Source organism: Oxyura jamaicensis, chromosome 20 (genome assembly GCF_011077185.1).
Source record: "Oxyura jamaicensis isolate SHBP4307 breed ruddy duck chromosome 20, BPBGC_Ojam_1.0, whole genome shotgun sequence".
NCBI classification, from domain to species: Eukaryota; Metazoa; Chordata; class Aves; order Anseriformes; family Anatidae; genus Oxyura; species Oxyura jamaicensis.
In genome coordinates, this window is record NC_048912.1 from 3,283,375 (window position 1) to 3,300,396 (window position 17,022).

General features: G+C 51.7%; 1 protein-coding gene and 1 long non-coding RNA gene across 3 annotated transcripts in view; both read right to left on the reverse strand.

Moving 5' to 3' along the window:
• The window catches only part of PPP1R16B (protein phosphatase 1 regulatory subunit 16B), a 58,621-nt gene extending 52,969 nt beyond the window's left edge, over window positions 1-5,652 (reverse strand). Inside the window, exon 1 of one of the 2 annotated variants that reach the window (XM_035343763.1) lies at window positions 5,497-5,652. The gene's annotated coding sequence lies outside the window, so the exon portion shown is untranslated. Of the gene's footprint in view, window positions 1-419; window positions 1,085-5,496 lie in introns of those variants that run through there. The other variant, XM_035343764.1, reaches the window with a different exon arrangement.
• Window positions 5,653-6,170: 518 nt separating this feature from the next.
• LOC118176661 lies at window positions 6,171-15,602 on the reverse strand. The gene is made up of 3 exons (XR_004755497.1): window positions 15,557-15,602; window positions 14,345-15,221; window positions 6,171-8,416 (listed from the first exon to the last, which is right to left on the reverse strand). It is a non-coding gene; the product is annotated as an uncharacterized LOC118176661 (long non-coding RNA).
• Between the last annotated feature and the right edge of the window lie 1,420 nt (window positions 15,603-17,022).

Below are 17,022 nucleotides of genomic sequence, written 5' to 3' on the forward strand. Positions count from 1 at the left end.
CTCACAGGGGAGGTCTCTTGGCAACACGGGGTGAGAGAAAAGGAGGGGAAAATTGCTGCCAGCTTGTTTGTGTGCGCTTAGGGTGGCATTTCCAACCCTGTAATTGTTGCATAATGAATTTAGCAATGGAGTTCAAGAGCTATGATTCATTCAGGCCAAAAAAACATGAGTCAGCCCCCAAAGAATCATGAGATGTTAAAATTATATACATTTAACTTGAGCTTGACAAATCCGAAGGAGCAGCGTAACAGCAGAGTGTCTCAGCGCAACTCAAAACATCATGCAAATATCCCCGCAAGACGAGCACAGGGCAGAGCAGCGAGTCGCTCCGGCAGCGCAAATAATTTACGGCCGGCACCTGAAGGCGGCTCAGGTGATCAGCCCCAGCTGGGATCCGGGCACCTGATGCTGTGTCTTACCTGGGACTCGAATCGCCTCCTGGGTTAAAGGGATTAAGGTCCCGTCCAGCCTGGCACAAGGTCTTTGTGCCACCTCCCTGCAGAGAGGAGCACTCGAGATGCTCGTTCCTGAGCGCGAGCAGCACAAAGGCCGGACAGACGACAGGGGAGGAGAGGAGAGGTTGCTACGGGGAGCTGGCACTCCGGATGCTAAAACAAACCACAGCGTGGGGCTGGAGAGGGAGTTCAGATCTCTGCAGGGGACAGAGCAAGAAAGAGGGCAGATTCGTTATGGCAAAGGATGTCTACGTTAAGGAGCGTGTGTGGGTCGCCAGGAGGCAATGCAGAGAAGACTTCGGGAAATATAAGATTTTTTTCCTAGATCTGTTGGGTGAACTTGCTTAAATCATGCCCTGTATTCTGTGCTTACCGAGCTTGCATATGTGGAAAGAAACATTATTCTGAACCGAGATAGGGTGCGAATTCAAAGCAGAGCAACTATTCTGGGTTAACTCCCCAGGTGGCTTCTTCCTCTAGAGTGACAGTACTTTTTCTAGTTTAATTCACTTTAAAAATAGATTAGGCCAATGGTTCTGATCCGCAAGGCCATCATAGCTGGCCTGCCGCTTTTAGAGCATCCTTAATTAGAGCCTGGCTACGGGGACATGTGGGGCTCCAGGATGCAGCCCCGATGGTCCCAGTTTGGCAGTGTTGTATTAACCCAGGCCGGGAAGGAACGAGCTGCCTGCAGGAAGGTCTGCACAGAGCCCACTTGGCCAGGAGCTGCTGCCCAACAGCCATCCTACACGGGACACGCGTTCCCTTCTCCTCCCTCTTTGTCCAACAGGGGAACGGCCGGCACAACGCGCCCTGCCAAACCCGAGCCAGGCAGCGCTACAATGAGCCTACAATCCGTGCTGGGTGCGGAAGCAAAAGCTGCCTTATAGAGCCGTTTTTGTTTAATGTTCATTTGAGTTTACCATTTATCAAAGTTCTATTTAGCCTCATTAATCACAGCCTATCACGCTCTTTCAAATGCAAACAGAAAAGAGTACCCAACAACTGCACTTCGTGTTTTATCCTTCTCCTCCTGGAATTATGGAAAGCCATGAAGCAGGAATGCGCACCCACCTGCCTCCTGCTTTCCAACCGCTTCCCATGGGAATAAATCAGCTGACTATTCTGGAAAAAAAAAATCTCTCTCTCTTTCCCTGCCAGCTAGCAATATTCCATGAGAACAAACAGTGTGTTATGCTGGAGGAAGAGCAGAGGGAAGGCAGATACACCGCTCCCAGCTCTTGGCAGCACCGGTACCTGCATCAGGACTCGGGTGCCGTGTCTGAAAGCAGGGATGGCCAAGCCACCTTTGTCAAAGGCTTTGTCATTTCCTACCCAGGCCTCTAGAGCTGGAAACCCTGCAGCTCACCTAATCCACATCAAATGCTACACCATTTGTTTGCTTCATACCGGTATCGAGGCTTAGTGTTCCTAAAGCTACTTGTTTTTGTCTAGGTGTGGACATGGCTCTGTTAACCACAGCATTTACACGCTTCTGTGAGGCCTGGAAGGAGAAGGTCCATTAGAAGAAACGTGTTACTCTGGAAGCTGTACTTGCCCCTGCAAGGAGGTGACGCTGAGTTCAGGCTCACACCGAGCGGCCCAGCAGGACCGGGCACAGCAGCAGGCTCTGGGCTGCTCACCTCCACCCCAGCCAGCAAAGCACCAGCATCACCTTAAAAATAATTTATTATTACTATAAATATAGAAATATATATAGAAAGAAAAACGTCAGGGAGCATAAAGCAACAGGCTGCAAAGGAACATGCCCAAAGCAGGAGCACTTGGGTGAGCGGCACAGGCAGCGCCGACGGGCAGCAGCGCCGGCAGCACGGCGCGGTCGGGATGAATGTGCGAGGGAGCACGTGGAGAGGAGCTGAGGAGAGACGAGCAGATTAACAGAAGACAACAGATTTCTAGTAAGATTGCGATAAGCCTCTTTAAACATCCCTGAAGGATGAGCCAGCTGGCAAGGCCGTCCTCGGAGGTGGTGTAACTCAACTAAGAGCCTTGCAAAAAGCGAGCAGCTGACCCCTTTCACACATCCCGGCTCGCTCCTGCAGCTCTTTAGGCAACGTGGCCGAACGTGCGGTGCCTGGATGCTTCTGCACCCGCCAGCAGCTTGCAATTACAGCCTCCCAGCAGAGAGGAAGCCAGCCCTGAACTATTTTCAATGAGCAAACAAGACGCGAGGTCGGGCTGATCATTAGTGCCAGCGGAGCGCACCGTCCCCCCGGCCTGGCCAGGCAGCACAGGAGGAAACGCGCTGTGTGTGCGGGCTGGTCCCAAGCCACGTCTCCAGCACGAGGCCGTGCCGCTGCCCCACGCATGCCAGCAGGGCTGGGGGCAGAGGCACATCGCTCCTGGAAAGGGCTTTGCCAAAGCAGGGACGGCGAGGTGAAGGGGGGGGGCCGCTCTCGTGCTCTCGCCTCCTTCCAAAATTCAGCTCTGCCAGGCTCGGTGCAGAGCCGAGTCCCCCTCTTGGGGACACCACGTCCCCCTGAGCGGTGCCACCTTCTGAGGAGGAAGAGGAGGGAAGGCAAGCTGGAACATTATGATTTTGATGCTTTTTTAAGGGACAACACCTGCAAAACCTCCTGAAGGTGAGTGGACCCCTCACAGATACGGCTACAGGAAGAGTTTGTCATGTCCCTTTTCCAGCATCCCAACAAAAACCCACAGGTATTAGAAACCAGAGGGATCACCTGGAGCAGGACAGGGCTTCAGAACGAAGAACAGCAGGAGTGGGTTTGTGTGATATCAGGCAAGATCTTCAGCCAATTAGCTGGTGATACAATTTGCCCACTCGGGTCACTGAACCATCATTTAGCAGCTTCGAACGAGACGAAACTGCAGCCAATCTTCCCCCTCCAGCAAAACGAGTGATTCAAAGTGCAGCTAATGACAGAGGTTCAGGAGGATCTGGCCGAGGATTTGGCCTGCTGCTTTGAGCGGGCCATTTATTGTCCAAAAAGAGACCGACCTCTTTCAAGCCAAAGAAGTTAATCCTGTGAAGATGAAGGACCTGAATTTCCTATCTTAATTCACAACCACTAATTACCAGAGAGCTGCCAAACCCGAGTCAGATGCAGGTAAAAGAAAAGAAAAGAAAAAAAAAAAAAAAAAAAAAAAAAAAGGAGAATCACAGCCAAAATCAGGTTAAGGAAGGTCACAGTTAAACCCCCCTTCATCTCCAGAGAGCAAGAGACAATTTTAAGGATGGAAATAAGAAAGGAGTAACATCTCCTGAAGACTTTTTAGCACAAACCCTGCTTTTTCACTAATTTACATAAGACAAAAATGAGACATCCCCTCACCCACAAAAGCTTCATTATTTGTCAGCCTCAGACTCTGTAACCATTATTCCAGCAAACATTGGTTGATGTTTTTCTTCTTACTGGATGAAATGTGCCCAGAGGCAACAGGCATTTTATAAATTATTAAACCAAGGGAAAATGAGGTCCTAACAAAGTGGCTGCAGAAGCGATGCAGAAGCACCAAGGAGCCGGTACAATTGGTACCAGCACACTCACACAGGGTCATTTTTCCAGCAGCCTGCACACGCAGACAAGAAGAAGTTGTATCTCAGTGTTTCATCACATCCAGCACAGACATCAGAAGTTCAACACTTTAAAGATTCTTTTTGTTATGAAATCCTCATATGTGTCTTCCAGCTAGAAGGAAAATAAGCTTTTTAACCTCACAAGAGATCTCAGAACACGAAGTGAAACCCATAAAAATAATGTAATAAGAGTATTTTCTAATGTAAGAAGAGTGTTTTCAGAATCACGCAGAGTATGAGCTTTGAGCAAACCCTTAGCACAGAGCTGAAGTCAGGAAGGCATAAATGAAAAGGCACTCTTCCTAGTCAGGATTTAGTGTCTTTCACAAGAACAACACAACCCCTCCAGTTTCAGTTTGGCTCCAGGCTGGAAAGCCCGTCCTGCTTTCTGCCCGACGGGCACCAGGTCCCTCTCCATCAGAAGCAGGGCGCTGGGCGGCAGCAGCCAGCTCAGGGCAGCCGTGCCGAGGCAGCCGGGGTCAAGGTGAGCACTAGGGCAGCCCCTGGGCCGCTCCTCCCCAGGCTCCCCGAGCTCTCCAGGAGCACGAAGGGCCCAAACCAAGATCATTGACCTCCAGGTTTGCTAACCTTGTGCTTTCCTCCACGATGGCAAGAAGCCACCTCTTCTCCCCTGTAGCTTGAGACACCCTCCTCAAGCAGAGTTAGCACAGCGCAGGAAGGACCTTCCCACGATAGCTAAGCAGGGTTATGAGCAAGAACTTGTTTTCTTGCCAACAGAGCCAACCGAGAGCATCCCCAACGCCGCGACCCCGGCGCTGCGGAGTTTGGGCTGCGGTCAGCCCTGCTGCTGGCGTCTGGAGGAGCCTCTCCCCAGGCGGGACCTTCACCGCCTCGCACGCAGACCAGCTGCAATCCCAGTGCCACTGCAGGAATTACAGCTGCTTATGTTTATGCTGTCTCAGGTACGTCTCTTCCACAGCATGGCTATGCCAAAGGGGAGAGGATTTCTAAAGGCAACCAGCAAAATCCCTCGGTGAAGTGAGGCAAAATTCCCCCCTTCGGTTCCTTGGGCTCTGGGCGATGACCCATGGCCCAAGAGTGTCCTCAAACACCAAACCCAGCCTTTGGCCAGGGGAGCAAACTGCCTTAAGGACCTAATTCCGTCCTCAGTGCTAGATGCGTCCGAGATAAGGTCAGACAAATTTATTGTGGGATTACCCGGGTGCCTTGAGCCACCGGGGGCAGGCAGCGGGCTGCATTATTTAAGCGGCTCTCACCAGCCCTGTCTAGGATTGCACAGGGCTGGAGTTACCGAAACTCCGTGATTGCAGCCACCCGGGAGAGGCGACAAGGACCCCGGAGGTGGGGGGGGGGACACCCCCACGGCCCTCCCCTCTCCCAAACCCACCCTCGTCGGGCGATGAGCTCTCCAGGGGCTGTCGCGCCCCCAAAGGGGTCGTCACCCCCGAGCCCCCCTCCCAAGACATCCCCTCTCCGTCCCGGCTGCCCCGCACTCACCCGATGCGCAGCGGGGCCCGGCCGCCGAGCTCCCAGCGCCCCGGCTCCGGCTCCTCCGGCGGCGGCGGCTGCTCCGCCCCGAGGTGGGGCCGCGGCTTTCGGAGGCGCGGCCGCGGAGCTGGAGGCGGCGGGGGGGCCGCGCGGGGCTGCCCGGCCCTGCAGGTGGCCGCCGGAGCATCCTTAGCATCAGCCCCTCTCGCAGCATCCTCCGCACCAGCCCCTCCCGCAGCACCCCCCGGGGACACTGCTCTGCTCCGCAGTGTCCCCGGGGGGTGCTGCGGGAGGGGCTGGTGCGAGCGTTTGGCTGTTAGATTGCGTGTGCATGTCATAAATTTAATTTAAAAAAATGAAATATATGTGTCCATCGTCTCTCCGTCGCAGCCACCGGTCGTGGCGAGGCTGCTGGATGTGGCTCTAGGTACGGGTTGTGCTCGTGCGCACGCCGCTGCCTGAGCCGGAGTTGGAAGGTCTGGGGAGGAAATCCGGGTGAGCAGCCGTGCTGCCCTTTATTTTCAGCATAAATAGCCGAGGCTGGTGGCAGGTTCCTGTTTGTCACGGAGCGGCGTTACAAATGGGGGAGGGGGGGCTCTCAGGGTGTTTTTAGGAGAAACTACGAGCCGGCCCCAACCCCACGCCATGTTCACATCAAGCTTGCAAAACGCGGTGATGCCAAAACCAAACGGCATGCCCGAAGTATGCCTCATGCCCATTTCACAGGCTGACAAAGCGAGGCAGATAAGAGGCTTTGCCCAGAGCCCAAACCAGTCACCGGGGCTGGGAGCGCAGCCAGGAAGCTCCGGGGAGCTCGTGCTCACCCTGCAGGGCTGGGGAGCACCGCCGAGGGGATGCTTCATGCTACTGTCAGATCCTGCCTCCGTGCTTGTCCCAGGGTGAGATAGGTTTCGGTAAGTTTGGAGGATTAATCACCACCCGCCCCCATTTCCTTTTGGGAAAAGGCCTCCACACAGGCTCCGGATAACAGCAACGGGGAGGCAGCTCTGACCATTGGCTGTGGGACTTCCTTAAAATGTTCTAGCTCTACGAAGAGCTATCGCTTTGGGTCGCAAATGGCTCCTGTGAACTGGACAGTGTGGGGGGAAGCACTTAGGGGTAAGAAATCTGGATCTTTGCAGCAGCACCTGGGTGCGAAAGGGCATCCATAGCATGAAAGTCTTTAAGGTGGGAGTCTCCTCTGGTGTGTCTCAGGACATCTATCCAGAACCCGCGTACTTCTGCTGCAGCACAGCAGAAATGGGTTTCAAGAGTCACCAAGTGCCTTAACTGTACAAACTTGTCTTACTGATGGATTTATAAATGATCAGGTCTGGGAAACAAAGCTGATGAGAAGGAATTACGGCTATGTCCTCCTCCTGACTGGATCCACAAAAGTGTGGGCTGAGGATGGAGGAAATGGGAAAAAGTTTAGCCAAGGTAAAAGTTAGTTACGGATCTGGGACCAGACTCAGATCCTCACCAGCCAGAGGCCTCAGTGGCCCTGAGGCTCCCAGGGAGGCTCTCCAAACCTGGCAGCTGCAGCTCTAGCCCAGGGCACAGGAGAGCCGAGCGACTTAGGATCGTCCTCTGAAGTCCATAATTTAGTTTGTTTATTGAAGAAGTGTTATAAGCACAGCTGCTTTCTGAGGCACGTATGGTAATGAGGGGGGGAATCATATAAATAAACTGGCTCGGTGCCAGAGCAGTGAGTCAGCGTGGAGAGCTGAAACGCATCCTAACAGTTACAGGATCAAAAAAAATAAGGCTCGCTTTCTGTTCAGGCTGGGGTGTGAGCATTGCAAGCAGGACAAGCAGCCAGCTCCCACGTCCGCAGGCCTGCGCGGTGCCCAGAGCCCAGCAATGGAGAGGGTGGAGAGCTTCAGGGCTGAGGGAGGACCCGCAGGCATCTGCATGTCCTCCTTCTTGCTGGCAGATCAAAGCTCTCGATTCAGTCGCCAACTCAAAGATTTGGAGATAGAATAGAAATATAGCTTGTTTGTTTTCTAATGCAGTCAAAATTCCCTGGGCCAGGTTTTCACGGTTTTCTTTGGTACAAATTATTAAAAAAAATAATAAAAATAAAACAAAAATAATGCAAAAATTTAGGTGAAAAAAAAAAAAAAAAAGCTATTTCAAAACTACATTTCCATGAAAAGCACTCCTAAAGCATCCAGCGTGTTCAAAGACCCAGTTCCTAGCATCTCTTTCCTCATCCAGACTTCAGTCCAATTTCACAGACAGCTTTGGTCCCTCAGGTTCCTTTCTTTAAGTTCACTCTTTGCTGGAAAGATTTCACCTAGGTCTAAGAAGAGGATTTTTCTCTCGTGCTTTCCCAATATGCAAGTTACTCAGCAGGCAGACAGGCGCTGACAACCAACCGAGTCTTCCAGAGAAAAGAAAAAAAAACACAAGTGGGAAGCCGCAGCGATTGCGGCAGCTCGTGCACACAGAAGGAGCTGCCAGTCTTGTGCCAGTCTTGTGCTGGGGATAAAAATGCAGAAGCGAGGGGACGGCAGAAACCAAGCCCCTGCTCCACACGTGCGCAGGGCTCGTGTGCTCACCATCGCTGCATCGTACCGCACTTGTGTGGGGACCGCTCATCGCTGCGGCGACCAGCCCAGCACCGGCTGAGCGCCCTGGGAGCCACACAGGTCACCCCGTGGACTAGCTGAACCCACTGCTTTGTTTCCCCTCTCCTCTTTATTTCATGCTTCCAAGGATTTCTTTTCAACACCTCATGAGGTATGTTCTTCCAGCTGATGGTAAGAATTTTTTAAAGGCCTCAAATGGCCCCAAGCAGCCCCTGTCTGTGCTGAAACCTGCCCCGAACAAGCACAAGCCTCTGTGAAGCACAGGAGCAGTCCAGGCTCCGGTGTCTGCTCTGCTGGGCAAGGCTCACAGGAGACATTTGGCAGCACCGCCAAGGCTGGGGGAAAGAAACGAGCCATGAGATAAGAAATGAAGGCGGATGGTGGTCGTGGCAATGGGCTGCTTCAAGCGCTGGGGCTGGCCCAAGGCAGGAGGCGAAGTGAGCTGGGCAGGGGCACAGAGGGTGTGGGAGAGGAAGGTGGGAGAGATGGGGACAGAAAAGGAGGATGAAGTAGGAAATCTTGCAGGTTTAACGATGAGGATAAGAGGCTCTGAACACAGATGGTGGGAGGAAATGAGCAGTGCAAGGGGAGCTGTGGGGCAGTGGAAGGGGAGGAGCGACCCAGCTGTGGGGCCTGGCTTGTCGAGAAGGACACTGCCAGGGACAAGACAAGGAAATGGGGCTGAGGTGGGGTCAAGACGGGTGCTGCTGTGGTGAGACCACATCTTGGAGAAGGGTGCTCCAGCACAAGCACTGACATTGGTAATTCTTTGCAAAAAATAAACTCATTCAAGGGCTTGGGAAGTGCTGAAGCTATGGGAAGGCTCTCAGCATCTTGCAGGGGGTTACACAGCACAACCAGGGCGTGACTGGAAATGAAGAGATGGAAGAAGGAAATCAGCAGAGAGGAGGCAGGAGGGCACCAAGGGAAGGCTGAAAGTGGCAGCAGAAATGTGGGACTAAGGAGACAGGGGCAGATCGGCTGCCTGGCACCTGTTCCTCCTCTTCCCTGTGGCATTGAGTCCAGCTCACCATGGGTAACGAGTGTCACACCGGCCCAGAGCGACACAGTGTTAACAGCCGGGACTTCCCCAGGGGAAGGACCATTTGTGGGCACAAAAACCAGGAGTAGGCTTAGGGCAAACATCTCCAAAAGCAGAGAGCTGGGGCCAGGCTGACCTGTGCACGTACTGCAAGAATTCACACCCCTGGCAAGAAAGAAATATTGCAGAGCGATGGGCAAAGATCCATGGCCTGCAGGGTTCCTGGGTAAAGTCCCTGTGGTCAGGAGCTGGCCACCTGCCCAGTGCCGAGTGTGAAGCTGAGTTCTCGTTTCTATCACCATCCTCCTTGCCACCCTTGGGTGCCTCGCCTGGGGGCAGGACAGGCAGTGCCTGGGAAGGGGCACCGGGTGCTCAGCGCCCAGCAATGTGCCAGCACGCTGACACGTGGGGCTGGTTTCCACCTCCCAACACTGCACCAGAGTCAAGTCCACCTCAAGCACCAGCCCTTAGTAACAGTGGCTTTAATCCCCTAATTAATCCCTACATCTTTGCTCATGCTTAAGTCCCCTGTGCAGCCTCTGACCTGCATGGGGCAAGCGCTGTCCCAGCAGGTTTCTGGGGGAAGCCCACCTGGACAACACCGCTGTGGTCTTCTTCTGCCGCCAGTTATGTTTGTGGGCTGAAAACCTTTTATGCTATCACAGCTCTGCATCTTACTCCTCTCCTCCAATCCCCGAACTGCAGTTAATGCCTGTTACTTACCTTCTTCACAGCAGGGTGGGAAGATTAATTAGAAAGATTGTCTCAAGGTGCAAACTTTGCATCTGCATGGGAATTTTGAAGGTCAGAAGTAAGCTGGTTTAACCCAGTGTTTGTGAGCCTCCAGGAAACTCTGATGGAAATACTTCAAGGGCCAGACAACTTAGAGTCAAGACATAAAGGCACGGCACATTTCTGGTGCTGCACAGACTCCCTGTGCTAACATTAGCACAGGTGCTGCCACTGGCGAGTTTAAAATGAGAGCTCAAAGCCACCCTCCTGTGCCAAAATGGTTCTGGATCAGAAGCAAGAGCTTCTGGCTACCTGAAAACAGACACCTCTGGGCATCCAACAGTCAGTGCTGGAGAGTTTTGATATGAAAAGCTGGTCAAAGCAAGACACTCCCAAAGCATCTGGATGCTGGACCTTATTGAAGGGTGGCTTAGCTTTTAGATAACACAATGTTATTTTATTTTCAGCTATGTCCACTCCCCTTCTCTAACTGAAATAAGCCATTGCCCCAGGTAATGGCCTGGAATTTTAGAGAAAACAAAGACTGGCACAGAAAGCCAGCAGGGAAGTGGCTCCATCCATGCCTTGTAAAGAGCAGAGCCTGCCCCACAGGAGCGAGGTGGGAGCCACCAGGAGGCTGCAGCACAGCCCCTGTCCTTTCACTTTCTTCTAGGCCAATGGCTCAAGCTGGATCAAGACTTGTCCTCAGAGGCAAGCAGGTTAGACACATCAGTGGTGCCCATAATTTGCCTTGATATTTTCTACCCTACCAGTCCCATTGAAAACCCTTTTACCTTCAGTTGGACACCTATTGATTGCCAATTTATTAAATTATCTCCATGCACTGCACTTGAAACTCATCAGTGCTGTGTTCTCATCCACAAGCTTTCTCCCCAGAATAAGCAAATATTGTCCGATAAGCTGGTTTGCACAGCGCACGGAGTGTTTAGCCATAAAATCCCCTGTGGCATTCAGGTATTTAACAAGCTGAAGTGTTTAAGGGTGTGTCTGACCTTTGTTTAATATACAATTATTTAATGTATTCTTGAATCCAATCTGAGAGAAACTTGGCCTCAAAACCTTTGGGAAGAGAAAAAAATGCAGAGGGGGTTCCTGAATCCCAACCCCAAGCCCTTGGTTTCTGTGGGCATTTTTGTCCTGGAAGCCCTTGGATGAAGCAGCCCTGCCATGTCCCCACGTGCCGTTTGAGAAGCTTCACCTTCCAGGTGCCAGGTGAGGCTTTTCCATGGAGCTGTCTCTGCTGCCAGGGCTCTGGTGCCACACTCAGGTCCCTCTCATCTCCCAAGAGCATCCCCACACTGCTCTCGCCCTGGAGCAGAACCCCAGGAGGAGATTTCCTCCAGACTCCAAACCCATCCTTACATCAAGGTGCTGACGGCTCTGCCCAGCTGGTCTGGCTCAGACACTCAGAGCTCATAAACTCCTGACCACAGGAGAGGAGCCCACAGAGAATTTCAGTGCTGCAGCCCCCACTCAGACCCAAGCAGCCCTCACCAGCCCGCCAGGAAACAGAGATGCCACAGGCCATGCATCTTTAATGCTGCTGCTCAGTGGAGCACACATCTGATAGCCGGAGGCATAAAAGCCTCTCCAGGAGCAGGCGTGTCAGAAGTCTTTGTCCATCTTTTAGGGCCAGATCTGGTTTCTGCAGTTAATGAAAGTCACCCCATTAGTTTTCGCAGGATTTGAATCAGGGCCTGAGCAGCTGCATGCAAGAAAGCTGCAGCCGGGACATAACGCTGCAAGAAACAGGGAGCAGGTCACAGGGATGTAAATGCCTGCTCCCCGATTATGCCTTTCTTCTCCCTAAAAGCAGTGGCCTTACCACTCAGGTGCGCTGACAGTTCTATATAAGCAGCAAAGAGCCAGTACGTGGATGGTTGTTGCAACACAAGAAGCACTCCTGCCACCAACTCTGGCTTTATTCTGCAGCAGCCCAGACTGTCCCCACTTTCACTGAGCTTTTAGCAAAAGCAGAAAGTTATGTCCTTTCTCACTGCATTCAGCAATAAGCCTAAATATGGCTCTACAACTACTACAGGTCTAGTGTTTTTTTTCCCCCCTTAATTGTTTCCGTATGTAATCCAGTTAACTAGGTTTGTTAATGATACAGAAGAAAGGAAAGGCCATCTTTTCAGATTCCAATGAGTAAACAAAGCCAGAAAACAGCTGTAACAAAAGTGCTAATGACATCTTATGACACCACACTATAGTAGTTGCAAGAAGAAAAAAAATGTTTCTAATCAATACTAATTGGAAGTTTCCTGCTTTAAGAGCTTGTTAAGCATCTGTCTCGCCGTTGTACCAGCTAGTCTGATAGCAGACAAGGCTCTCCTGCTGTTTGCCAAATTCATCCTTCTGTCTAAGCATATTTCATAACAAAGATAAATACCAAAAGAAGTGAAAAAAAAAAGAGCAAGATGACGGCTCTTTCTCAGGTGAGGTTGTTCACATAACCCTCATTTTCGTAAGAAAAAACTCTTACTCTTGGGTTCTAAACAGGAGACTTGCTGAATAACCTGGAAGGGCTTCACATGTTCACTGACACACTGCATCTCCTCTTCCCTGCAGGGAACTACCACTGCTCAGCTAACAGTGATGGGGTTTAAATCGTGCAGTCATCCAGCTGCTCTAAAGGTGACTGCACACATGAGAACTCACACCACCAGGGATGAATTTATCAAAAATGAGCCTCTGCCACTCACGTTACATAAGCATCTGCAACATATGAACGCCTATTTCATTCTGAAAGCATGAGAAGTGTTGACTCATTAGCAAGGAGATGAACAGAGGTACTAAACTGTTCAGCTTCCTGGGAAAATACGAGGGCAGAAGGGAAGTCAGCATTACAGAAACACAAAAGACTTTGGGTAAGTTATCACAAAGCACGTGAGATGCTTCTGAATTTTGATAGCTGCTTTTCATTTCAGTTCTCTTTTTATTTTAATTCCACCCACAGACAAAAGAATAAAAGCCCAGTTTTAGAAACAAGTCACCCCCTAAACTCCCAGTGCAGAATCCTAACCAAGTCACCGGTGTAACGACTCAGTGCACACTGCAGCAGGACTTCAGCTTGGGATGTGCAGCACTGAGCGCAGCCCTGAAGGCAAGGGGGTGTACTGCCATCCCTGCAAGCCTGACCAAACCACACAACCAGGGTTTTTAACCGGGACTGTTCTGGAAAGGAAGACTAGAAGGGGAATGTGCAGTGCTTAACCTGAGTGGTCTTAGTTTCTCAAGGAGTCACAACATTTTCATATTATCACACTCGAGAAATATAAAACTCTTCAGCTTCTCCACACAGAAGGAGTTTAGGAAGACTTTGGCACTCCTGCCTCTCCCACTAACTTACAGCAGGCTGTAAGGTACACATGGAACTCCTCCATCTCTTAAGATACTTTGACATCAGCGTTTCATTATTTCCAAGGGGGTTCTTGCAGGAGCTGAAGCCTGAGAGTCATTGATCTGCCTCATGCTGACAGACCTCTATGTCCAGCTTGGACAAAGGCTCTAAGAAAAAAACAAAAACAACAGGGAAAAAAAAAAATAAGAAAAAATAAAACAACAACAACAAAAAACAGCCCCTCAAGTTCCCAAAGTGTGGCAATTAAGCTACCCTAGTTCTTCCTCAGAAGCCCTTGCTCAGCATTTCAAGGCTCTAACACAGAGCACAAAATAGTACAGCTAAGCTTCTTTGGTAAGGTCTTAAATTTTCTTGGTAATGGTGTTTTAGAGGCATATGGAAAGGTTGAAAGACATCAGCGAAGCCACCAGAAATACATAAACCTGGCAGCTGTAGCAAGTGCTCTCAGTAGAAGTGATTTTCTTTGCCATGCCTTAAATCACACTCCAAGAAAAAGCAATGATGCAGGGGCTAGGGGAATCTGATGTTAAAATACTGGTACCTTGTATCAACCCCATCCCTGACCATAAAGTCACCTCCATAAGCACCAGGACTGTGGTGGGAGGTGTGCTGCTGTGGGAGGTATAGCAAGGGCTATGGGAGAACTCCTATGGTTTTTTTTCACCAGTTCCAGCAGGCAGCTCTTGGCTCCCATTCTGAAGATGAAAACTGGAGTTAATGGGATAAAAACACAGAGCAGCACTGATTGAGAAATGCCAGCGCTGTTTCCTCTGGCTACCACACATCGATGGTACTCGGCACTGTGGCTTGAGGGAGGCCTCAGTTGGGAGACCCAACACAGAGACAAACAAGAGCTCTTGCCAGGGTTGCAACAAGAAAGGCAGCAGGTGCCTGGAGGTGCAGGAGCTGACAGCCCGGGTGAGGACCCACAAGCAGTACATAGCCCCTGAGACACAGCCTTATTTATACCCTGGTCATTTCAACCCTGTGCTCCAGGAAAATGGTTTGCTGGGAATTTAAAAACAACCCAGAAGGCTCCTCCTCTTCAAGGCTCTAAGTGTTCCAGCACTGCACAGAACAATAATCAAGTATCAGCAGCCTTACCTCCTCAGCAACTCAGGCTACACCTCTCCGTCTCTTCTTTCCCGTGGGCGTCATTTGCTTTCAGTCCTTTCAAAGTCCAAAGCCTTTCTATACTGTGCTGAGAAGGTCACCAAACCAGATTTGTAATTTGAAGTGCTAGCCCTTTCTGTGCCTTTTCATCCAGGGTCAGGGCACGCTCCACGTCCTGGGAGCAGAGTGGGGCACCTTGAGCCTCTGACAAGATGCCTTGCTCTCAGCGCGAGTGTCATCAAAAATGCTCACAGCCAGACACATCCGTGTAGATCAAGGCAGTGTCCAGACCACAGGCCAATGCCAGCAGAAGGAGAAAAAAAAAAAAAAAAAAAAAGCTTGAATAGCTCATTTGTGTCCTCTCCAGCATCACCCTTCACGTGCACTCATGCAAGACGACAGCCCCTTTCCTCTGGCAGCATCCATAAGGCCATCATGGCCGCTGCCATGCTGGAGCTCAGCCAGTCCCTGCAAGTCCACGGAGCCAAGGGCTCGCTCCTCGGGGTTTGCTCACACCTGGCTGAGCTCCTCCAGCCCCAGCACCCTGCCCCAGCCTCCGCAGAGCCCCAGCACCACTTGCAGAATGGGCCCAGGCTGGCCTGCACCGCCTGGCACCAGCCCTCAACCAGCCACACGTCATTGTGGTGGGGACGTTCACTGTGGGCAGGCCCACCAGGCCTCGGAGCTGCTGCCCGCACTGCCACAGACGTGTCAAAGCACAGCAGGAGAAGCAGAGCTGCAGCAGCTTTTTGGCTTTTCTTCCCTTTATCCTCCCTGACCACCCCCAGCATTCAGCCCAGACCCATGCAGCTACACCGCATCAGGGTTCACAGGGCAAAAGTTAACGTCAACAGCACTAGGAGGAGCACTACAAATTTTTTAATTAACTAATGTGAGCCTCTTCCAAGCAAGGCAGAGGGAGGCTGCAGCCACAGGAACCCCACAGCTCTGTGAGGCCAGAGACCACAACTGGGGACACTGCTTGGCAAAAGCACCTTCTGAGCCCCACGCTGCAGCAGCTGCTGGTCCCACAAGGCTTAGCCCGAGCAAAGAACCAGTGCAGGAGTTTAACAGGAGCAAGAGTACCCGTTAACACCCAGCTAGGTGCTGCACCACACAGCAGCCCCAGCACAGAAGGAAAGCAGCACCTGACAAATAGGACCCGTAGCATCCCACGTGCAGTAGCCCACCTCCTACACCCACCTGCCTAGAAGCAGACTTCAGCGAGTGAAAGCCAAGACACAGAGCTAGAACCCCAGAGATCAGCACCAAGCCCCTGTAAAGTAATACACACTACCTAGCACAAGCCCCCAGCGCGCACACGCACACACACACACCTTTTCCCCACCTAAAACTCCCCTCCTGCTCACCACCCCCAGCCCAAGGGCAGCCAGGCACAGCTGGGCAGCATCTCCTTCATTCTGCAATGATTAGCGATGCTAATCAAGCTGACCATCTAATTACTGTGGTTATCAAGCAAGGTGGAGGGGTGAGTGGTTCCTGCTGCCTTACTCAATTGTAGGTGATTAGTTAAGTTGTAGGACTTCCCCCCCCCCCCTTCTTCTGTGGAAAATTCAATTTGCCTTAAGGCACCATCAAGAGCTGATACTGACCTAATCCCTCAGCAGCCCAGGCCTGACCTGCTGCAAATTTCTGTCTATCAATAGTGCAAAACCACATTCCTCTCATGAACAATACAATGGCACAAGGATCCACTTACCTGCAAGCCCTGCTTGTGAGAAACAAAGTTGTATTTTTTGCAGTAGAGAATTATGTTTCTTTATTTCAAGGGTTCAGGGAAATGAAAGACTTGGGAAGCCCGTCTACCAGTGCAGATGCAGGCAAAGAAGTTGCCGAGTACCTCAGCCTTCTCCATGTCTGCCATTACCAATTACTCAGATACAGAAACTCACTCCTAATATAAGAAATTAGCCACCTATAATCTCTCACACACTACCATTTTCACCCCTCAGTCTATCTTCACAAGTGTTAAAGGTGCATGGTGGCCCTCGGGGACTCCTCCGGCAGCCCGAAGGGAGCTGTGTCCTCTCTCGTGCTCTTCCTCAAGGCTCTGTGCAGAAGATGCCACCTCTTGCACGAGGGCTGGGGGATGGGAAAGAAGCACTCACACAACCCCTGAGAACTGGCAAGAGTTGTTTATTGCTGGGACAGTTTGCAGGCAAGCCTGCAGGATGTCCGTGAGATCTGGGAGCTCCAAGCTAATGCCTGGGATGGGGCCTGAGCAACGAGTAGGGAGCTGGCCAGGCACTCCTGCGACACTGTTGGTGCTCTCGGATGGAGGAGAGCAACGACATGCTGTGGTAGTCCCAGGTCCGTTCTGCCTGTGGTGGATCCACTTCCACTGCCTCCTCCGTATCTTCTGGTGGATCCAGCTCCATGGGCTCCACGGTGTTGGGCAGGAGGATGAGCCAGTCTTTGCCCAGGACTGCCCAAACAGGATGCCTTCCATTCGGCATGTTTTCTGTCCAGGGTGTCACACCAGGGGGTCGACCTGTTCCACCCTGAGGTCCCATGCTGCTGCCAGTGATATTGCTGGTACGTGTCTGTGGGCTGAGCACCAGACGTCCCTCGAGCACTGCTGTACCTGGTGCTGCTGGCGCTCTCTCTCTGCCCATGACACATTTCCTGGTCAGCTGCCTTCCTTCTTG